The following is a 10,000-nucleotide window of genomic DNA, read 5'->3' as shown; positions in this document are numbered from 1 at the left end:
TAGTTAAGCAAGAATATCGTATTTTTAAAAAAATCTAATGATAGGATTTCCCAGAAAATTGAAAAAACCGTAAAATGTCAAGAGTAAAGTGCCATTTTCTGACATTAGATTTCGTTCTAAATGCTTAATCCCTATGTAGAAACGTTAGTTAAGCAAGAATATCGTATTTTTAAAAAAATCTAATGATAGGATTTTTCAGAAAATTGAAAAAACCGTAAAATGTCAAGAGTAAAGTGCCCTTATTTTAAACAATGTATCGTTCTAAATGCTTAATCCCTATGTAAAAAAGTTATTTTAGCAGGAATATGTTATTGAAAAAAATTAGAAAAATTTATTTTAGCCGTAAATCGAAAATAATGGGGACACCGGAGCTGTTCGAAGCGCCGAGCGCGCCGCGTACGCCCGAATATTTTCAAAGTCCCAACGTACCGATCAAGAGTAAAGTACCATTTTCCTACATTAGATTTCGTTCTAAATGCTTAATCCCTATGTAAAAACGTTAGTTAAGCAAGAATATCGTATTTTTAAAAAAATCTAATGATAGGATTTCCCAGAAAATTGAAAAAACCGAAAAATGTCAAGAGTAAAGTGCCATTTTCTGACATCAGATTTCGTTCTAAATGCTTAATCCCTATGTAGAAACGTTAGTTAAGCAAGAATATCGTATTTTTAAAAAAATCTAATGATAGGATTTTTCAGAAAATTGAAAAAACCGTAAAATGTCAAGAGTAAAGTGCCCTTATTTTAAACAATGTATCGTTCTAAATGCTTAATCCCTATGTAAAAAAGTTATTTTAGCAGGAATATGTTATTGAAAAAAATTAGAAAAATTTATTTTAGCCGTAAATCGAAAATAATGGGGACACCGGAGCTGTTCGAAGCGCCGAGCGCGCCGCGTACGCCCGAATATTTTCAAAGTCCCAACGTACCGATCAAGAGTAAAGTACCATTTTCCTACATTAGATTTCGTTCTAAATACTTAATCCCTATGTAAAAACGTTAGTTAAGCAAGAATATCGTATTTTTAAAAAAATCTAATGATAGGATTTTCCAGAAAATTGAAAAAACCGAAAAATGTCAAGAGTAAAGTGCCATTTTCTGACATTAGATTTCGTTCTAAATGCTTAATCCCTATGTAGAAACGTTAGTTAAGCAAGAATATCGTATTTTTAAAAAAATCTAATGATAGGATTTTTCAGAAAATTGAAAAAACCGTAAAATGTCAAGAGTAAAGTGCCCTTATTTTAAACAATGTATCGTTCTAAATGCTTAATCCCTATGTAAAAAAGTTATTTTAGCAGGAATATGTTATTGAATAAAATGAGAAAAATTTATTTTAGCCGTAAATCGAAAATAATGGATCGAGCGAATCGGTCGATTGCGCCGAGACGCGCCATGATGCAACAGACGAGCGATTGGAACGCCCGAATATTTTCAAAGTCCCAACGTACCGATCAAGAGTAAAGTACCATTTTCCTACATTAGATTTCGTTCTAAATGCTTAATCCCTATGTAAAAACGTTAGTTAAGCAAGAATATCGTATTTTTAAAAAAATCTAATGATAGGATTTCCCAGAAAATTGAAAAAACCGAAAAATGTCAAGAGTAAAGTGCCATTTTCTGACATTAGATTTCGTTCTAAATGCTTAATCCCTATGTAGAAACGTTAGTTAAGCAAGAATATCGTATTTTTAAAAAAATCTAATGATAGGATTTTTCAGAAAATTGAAAAAACCGTAAAATGTCAAGAGTAAAGTGCCCTTATTTTAAACAATGTATCGTTCTAAATGCTTAATCCCTATGTAAAAAAGTTATTTTAGCAGGAATATGTTATTGAATAAAATGAGAAAAATTTATTTTAGCCGTAAATCGAAAATAATGGATCGAGCGAATCGGTCGATTGCGCCGAGACGCGCTATGATGCAACAGACGAGCGATTGGAACGCCCGAATATTTTCAAAGTCCCAACGTACCGATCAAGAGTAAAGTACCATTTTCCTACATTAGATTTCGTTCTAAATACTTAATCCCTATGTAAAAACGTTAGTTAAGCAAGAATATCGTATTTTTAAAAAAATCTAATGATAGGATTTTCCAGAAAATTGAAAAAACCGAAAAATGTCAAGAGTAAAGTGCCATTTTCTGACATTAGATTTCGTTCTAAATGCTTAATCCCTATGTAGAAACGTTAGTTAAGCAAGAATATCGTATTTTTAAAAAAATCTAATGATAGGATTTTTCAGAAAATTGAAAAAACCGTAAAATGTCAAGAGTAAAGTGCCCTTATTTTAAACAATGTATCGTTCTAAATGCTTAATCCCTATGTAAAAAAGTTATTTTAGCAGGAATATGTTATTGAAAAAAATTAGAAAAATTTATTTTAGCCGTAAATCGAAAATAATGGGGACACCGGAGCTGTTCGAAGCGCCGAGCGCGCCGCGTACGCCCGAATATTTTCAAAGTCCCAACGTACCGATCAAGAGTAAAGTACCATTTTCCTACATTAGATTTCGTTCTAAATACTTAATCCCTATGTAAAAACGTTAGTTAAGCAAGAATATCGTATTTTTAAAAAAATCTAATGATAGGATTTTCCAGAAAATTGAAAAAACCGAAAAATGTCAAGAGTAAAGTGCCATTTTCTGACATTAGATTTCGTTCTAAATGCTTAATCCCTATGTAGAAACGTTAGTTAAGCAAGAATATCGTATTCTTAAAAAAATCTAATGATAGGATTTTTCAGAAAATTGAAAAAACCGTAAAATGTCAAGAGTAAAGTGCCCTTATTTTAAACAATGTATCGTTCTAAATGCTTAATCCCTATGTAAAAAAGTTATTTAAGCAAGAATATGTTATTGAATAAAATGAGAAAAATTTATTTTAGCCGTAAATCGAAAATAATGGATCGAGCGAATCGGTCGATTGCGCCGAGACGCGCCATGATGCAACAGACGAGCGATTGGAACGCCCGAATATTTTCAAAGTCCCAACGTACCGATCAAGAGTAAAGTACCATTTTCCTACATTAGATTTCGTTCTAAATGCTTAATCCCTATGTAAAAACGTTAGTTAAGCAAGAATATCGTATTTTTAAAAAAATCTAATGATAGGATTTCCCAGAAAATTGAAAAAACCGAAAAATGTCAAGAGTAAAGTGCCATTTTCTGACATTAGATTTCGTTCTAAATGCTTAATCCCTATGTAGAAACGTTAGTTAAGCAAGAATATCGTATTTTTAAAAAAATCTAATGATAGGATTTTTCAGAAAATTGAAAAAACCGTAAAATCACAAGAGTAAAGTACCATTATTTTAAACAATATGTCGTTCTAAATGCTTAATCCCTATGTAAAAAAGTTATCTAAGCAAGAATATGTAATTGAAAAAAATTAGAAAAATTTATTTTAGCCGTAAATCGAAAATAATGGGGACACCGGAGCTGTTCGAAGCGCCGAGACGCGCCGCGTACGGCCGAATATTTTCTAAGTCCCAACGTACCGATCAAGAGTAAAGTACCATTTTCCTACATTAGATTTCGTTCTAAATGCTTAATCCCTATGTAAAAACGTTAGTTAAGCAAGAATATCGTATTTTTAAAAAAATCTAATGATAGGATTTCCCAGAAAATTGAAAAAACCGTAAAATGTCAAGAGTAAAGTGCCATTTTCTGACATTAGATTTCGTTCTAAATGCTTAATCCCTATGTAGAAACGTTAGTTAAGCAAGAATATCGTATTTTTAAAAAAATCTAATGATAGGATTTTTCAGAAAATTGAAAAAACCGTAAAATGTCAAGAGTAAAGTGCCCTTATTTTAAACAATGTATCGTTCTAAATGCTTAATCCCTATGTAAAAAAGTTATTTTAGCAGGAATATGTTATTGAAAAAAATTAGAAAAATTTATTTTAGCCGTAAATCGAAAATAATGGGGACACCGGAGCTGTTCGAAGCGCCGAGCGCGCCGCGTACGCCCGAATATTTTCAAAGTCCCAACGTACCGATCAAGAGTAAAGTACCATTTTCCTACATTAGATTTCGTTCTAAATGCTTAATCCCTATGTAAAAACGTTAGTTAAGCAAGAATATCGTATTTTTAAAAAAATCTAATGATAGGATTTCCCAGAAAATTGAAAAAACCGAAAAATGTCAAGAGTAAAGTGCCATTTTCTGACATCAGATTTCGTTCTAAATGCTTAATCCCTATGTAGAAACGTTAGTTAAGCAAGAATATCGTATTTTTAAAAAAATCTAATGATAGGATTTTTCAGAAAATTGAAAAAACCGTAAAATGTCAAGAGTAAAGTGCCCTTATTTTAAACAATGTATCGTTCTAAATGCTTAATCCCTATGTAAAAAAGTTATTTTAGCAGGAATATGTTATTGAAAAAAATTAGAAAAATTTATTTTAGCCGTAAATCGAAAATAATGGGGACACCGGAGCTGTTCGAAGCGCCGAGCGCGCCGCGTACGCCCGAATATTTTCAAAGTCCCAACGTACCGATCAAGAGTAAAGTACCATTTTCCTACATTAGATTTCGTTCTAAATACTTAATCCCTATGTAAAAACGTTAGTTAAGCAAGAATATCGTATTTTTAAAAAAATCTAATGATAGGATTTTCCAGAAAATTGAAAAAACCGAAAAATGTCAAGAGTAAAGTGCCATTTTCTGACATTAGATTTCGTTCTAAATGCTTAATCCCTATGTAGAAACGTTAGTTAAGCAAGAATATCGTATTTTTAAAAAAATCTAATGATAGGATTTTTCAGAAAATTGAAAAAACCGTAAAATGTCAAGAGTAAAGTGCCCTTATTTTAAACAATGTATCGTTCTAAATGCTTAATCCCTATGTAAAAAAGTTATTTTAGCAGGAATATGTTATTGAATAAAATGAGAAAAATTTATTTTAGCCGTAAATCGAAAATAATGGATCGAGCGAATCGGTCGATTGCGCCGAGACGCGCCATGATGCAACAGACGAGCGATTGGAACGCCCGAATATTTTCAAAGTCCCAACGTACCGATCAAGAGTAAAGTACCATTTTCCTACATTAGATTTCGTTCTAAATGCTTAATCCCTATGTAAAAACGTTAGTTAAGCAAGAATATCGTATTTTTAAAAAAATCTAATGATAGGATTTCCCAGAAAATTGAAAAAACCGAAAAATGTCAAGAGTAAAGTGCCATTTTCTGACATTAGATTTCGTTCTAAATGCTTAATCCCTATGTAGAAACGTTAGTTAAGCAAGAATATCGTATTTTTAAAAAAATCTAATGATAGGATTTTTCAGAAAATTGAAAAAACCGTAAAATGTCAAGAGTAAAGTGCCCTTATTTTAAACAATGTATCGTTCTAAATGCTTAATCCCTATGTAAAAAAGTTATTTTAGCAGGAATATGTTATTGAATAAAATGAGAAAAATTTATTTTAGCCGTAAATCGAAAATAATGGATCGAGCGAATCGGTCGATTGCGCCGAGACGCGCCATGATGCAACAGACGAGCGATTGGAACGCCCGAATATTTTCAAAGTCCCAACGTACCGATCAAGAGTAAAGTACCATTTTCCTACATTAGATTTCGTTCTAAATGCTTAATCCCTATGTAAAAACGTTAGTTAAGCAAGAATATCGTATTTTTAAAAAAATCTAATGATAGGATTTCCCAGAAAATTGAAAAAACCGTAAAATGTCAAGAGTAAAGTGCCATTTTCTGACATTAGATTTCGTTCTAAATGCTTAATCCCTATGTAGAAACGTTAGTTAAGCAAGAATATCGTATTTTTAAAAAAATCTAATGATAGGATTTTTCAGAAAATTGAAAAAACCGTAAAATGTCAAGAGTAAAGTGCCCTTATTTTAAACAATGTATCGTTCTAAATGCTTAATCCCTATGTAAAAAAGTTATTTTAGCAGGAATATGTTATTGAAAAAAATTAGAAAAATTTATTTTAGCCGTAAATCGAAAATAATGGGGACACCGGAGCTGTTCGAAGCGCCGAGCGCGCCGCGTACGCCCGAATATTTTCAAAGTCCCAACGTACCGATCAAGAGTAAAGTACCATTTTCCTACATTAGATTTCGTTCTAAATGCTTAATCCCTATGTAAAAACGTTAGTTAAGCAAGAATATCGTATTTTTAAAAAAATCTAATGATAGGATTTCCCAGAAAATTGAAAAAACCGAAAAATGTCAAGAGTAAAGTGCCATTTTCTGACATCAGATTTCGTTCTAAATGCTTAATCCCTATGTAGAAACGTTAGTTAAGCAAGAATATCGTATTTTTAAAAAAATCTAATGATAGGATTTTTCAGAAAATTGAAAAAACCGTAAAATGTCAAGAGTAAAGTGCCCTTATTTTAAACAATGTATCGTTCTAAATGCTTAATCCCTATGTAAAAAAGTTATTTTAGCAGGAATATGTTATTGAAAAAAATTAGAAAAATTTATTTTAGCCGTAAATCGAAAATAATGGGGACACCGGAGCTGTTCGAAGCGCCGAGCGCGCCGCGTACGCCCGAATATTTTCAAAGTCCCAACGTACCGATCAAGAGTAAAGTACCATTTTCCTACATTAGATTTCGTTCTAAATACTTAATCCCTATGTAAAAACGTTAGTTAAGCAAGAATATCGTATTTTTAAAAAAATCTAATGATAGGATTTTCCAGAAAATTGAAAAAACCGAAAAATGTCAAGAGTAAAGTGCCATTTTCTGACATTAGATTTCGTTCTAAATGCTTAATCCCTATGTAGAAACGTTAGTTAAGCAAGAATATCGTATTTTTAAAAAAATCTAATGATAGGATTTTTCAGAAAATTGAAAAAACCGTAAAATGTCAAGAGTAAAGTGCCCTTATTTTAAACAATGTATCGTTCTAAATGCTTAATCCCTATGTAAAAAAGTTATTTTAGCAGGAATATGTTATTGAATAAAATGAGAAAAATTTATTTTAGCCGTAAATCGAAAATAATGGATCGAGCGAATCGGTCGATTGCGCCGAGACGCGCCATGATGCAACAGACGAGCGATTGGAACGCCCGAATATTTTCAAAGTCCCAACGTACCGATCAAGAGTAAAGTACCATTTTCCTACATTAGATTTCGTTCTAAATGCTTAATCCCTATGTAAAAACGTTAGTTAAGCAAGAATATCGTATTTTTAAAAAAATCTAATGATAGGATTTCCCAGAAAATTGAAAAAACCGAAAAATGTCAAGAGTAAAGTGCCATTTTCTGACATTAGATTTCGTTCTAAATGCTTAATCCCTATGTAGAAACGTTAGTTAAGCAAGAATATCGTATTTTTAAAAAAATCTAATGATAGGATTTTTCAGAAAATTGAAAAAACCGTAAAATGTCAAGAGTAAAGTGCCCTTATTTTAAACAATGTATCGTTCTAAATGCTTAATCCCTATGTAAAAAAGTTATTTTAGCAGGAATATGTTATTGAATAAAATGAGAAAAATTTATTTTAGCCGTAAATCGAAAATAATGGATCGAGCGAATCGGTCGATTGCGCCGAGACGCGCCATGATGCAACAGACGAGCGATTGGAACGCCCGAATATTTTCAAAGTCCCAACGTACCGGTCAAGAGTAAAGTACCATTTTCCTACATTAGATTTCGTTCTAAATGCTTAATCCCTATGTAAAAACGTTAGTTAAGCAAGAATATCGTATTTTTAAAAAAATCTAATGATAGGATTTTCCAGAAAATTGAAAAAACCGAAAAATGTCAAGAGTAAAGTGCCATTTTCTGACATTAGATTTCGTTCTAAATGCTTAATCCCTATGTAGAAACGTTAGTTAAGCAAGAATATCGTATTTTTAAAAAAATCTAATGGTAGGATTTTTCAGAAAATTGAAAAAACCGTAAAATGTCAAGAGTAAAGTGCCCTTATTTTAAACATTATATCGTTCTAAATGCTTAATCCCTATGTAAAAAAGTTATCTAAGCAAGAATATGTTATTGAATAAAATGAGAAAAATTTATTTTAGCCGTAAATCGAAAATAATGGGTCGAGCGAATCGGTCGATTGCGCCGAGACGCGCTATGATGCAACAGACGAGCGATTGGAACGCCCGAATATTTTCAAAGTCCCAACGTACCGGTCAAGAGTAAAGTACCATTTTCCTACATTAGATTTCGTTCTAAATGCTTAATCCCTATGTAAAAAAGTTATCTAAGCAAGAATATGTTATTGAATAAAATGAGAAAAATTTATTTTAGCCGTAAATCGAAAAAAAGACTGTTCGTTTCTCTGTCTCTCTCGCGCGATCGAAGTATTGATGTTTCCCGGCAAAGTAATGGGATATTAATTAAACTTTATACATGATATTACTCGTTTTGGTCCCCGCTACACAGCCGTATACTTTTTATAATTTTATGGAATCGGGAACCTTGAAATATTTAACATAACGCGGATCGACTGTCTCTGTCTCTTTCTAGATCGGAATAATCGATGTTTCCCGGCAAACTATTGGGAGATTAATTAAACTTTATACACGAAATTACTCGTTTTGATCCCCGCTACACAGCCGTATACTTTTTATAATTTTGTGGAATCGGTAACCTTGAGATATTTAACATAACGCGGATCGACTGTCTCTGTCTCTTTCTAGATCGGAATAATCGATGTTTCCCGGCAAACTATTGGGAGATTAATTAAACTTTATACACGAAATTACTCGTTTTGATCCCCGCTACACAGCCGTATACTTTTTATAATTTTGTGGAATCGGTAACCTTGAGATATTTAACATAACGCGGATCGACTGTCTCTGTCTCTTTCTAGATCGGAATTATCGATGTTTCCCGGCAAACTATTGGGAGATTATTTAAACTTTATACATGAAATTACTCGTTTTGATCCCCGCTACACAGCCGTATACTTTTTATAATTTTGTGGAATCGGGAACCTTGAAATATTTAACATAACGCGGATCGACTGTCTCTGTCTCTTTCTAGATCGGAATTATCGATGTTTCCCGGAAAACTATTCGGAGATTAATTAAACTTTATACACGAAATTACTCGTTTTGATCCCCGCTACACAGCCGTATACTTTTTATAATTTTGTGGAATCGGTAACCTTGAGATATTTAACATAACGCGGATCGACTGTCTCTGTCTCTTTCTAGATCGGAATTTTCGATGTTTCCCGGCAAACTATTGGGAGATTATTTAAACTTTATACATGAAATTACTCGTTTTGATCCCCGCTACACAGCCGTATACTTTTTATAATTTTGTGGAATCGGTAACCTGGAGATATTTAACATAACGCGGATCGACTGTCTCTGTCTCTTTCTAGATCGGAATAATCGATGTTTCCCGGCAAACTATTGGGAGATTAATTAAACTTTATACATGAAATTACTCGTTTTGGTCCCCGCTACACAGCCGTATACTTTTTATAATTTTGTGGAATCGGGAACCTTGAAATATTTAACATAACGCGGATCGACTGTCTCTGTCTCTTTCTAGATCGGAATTATCGATGTTTCCCGGAAAACTATTCGGAGATTAATTAAACTTTATACACGAAATTACTCGTTTTGATCCCCGCTACACAGCCGTATACTTTTTATAATTTTGTGGAATCGGTAACCTGGAGATATTTAACATAACGCGGATCGACTGTCTCTGTCTCTTTCTAGATCGGAATAATCGATGTTTCCCGGCAAACTATTGGGAGATTAATTAAACTTTATACATGAAATTACTCGTTTTGGTCCCCGCTACACAGCCGTATACTTTTTATAATTTTGTGGAATCGGTAACCTTGAGATATTTAACATAACGCGGATCGACTGTCTCTGTCTCTTTCTAGATCGGAATTATCGATGTTTCCCGGCAAACTATTGGGAGATTATTTAAACTTTATACATGAAATTACTCGTTTTGATCCCCGCTACACAGCCGTATACTTTTTATAATTTTGTGGAATCGGTAACCTGGAGATATTTAACATAACGCGGATCGACTGTCTCTGTCTCTTTC

Source organism: Megalopta genalis, unplaced genomic scaffold, assembly GCF_051020955.1.
Source record: "Megalopta genalis isolate 19385.01 unplaced genomic scaffold, iyMegGena1_principal scaffold0139, whole genome shotgun sequence".
Taxonomy (NCBI): domain Eukaryota; kingdom Metazoa; phylum Arthropoda; class Insecta; order Hymenoptera; family Halictidae; genus Megalopta; species Megalopta genalis.
The sequence above is the reverse complement of the archived record's forward strand: the minus strand, read 5'-3'. Positions refer to the sequence as shown.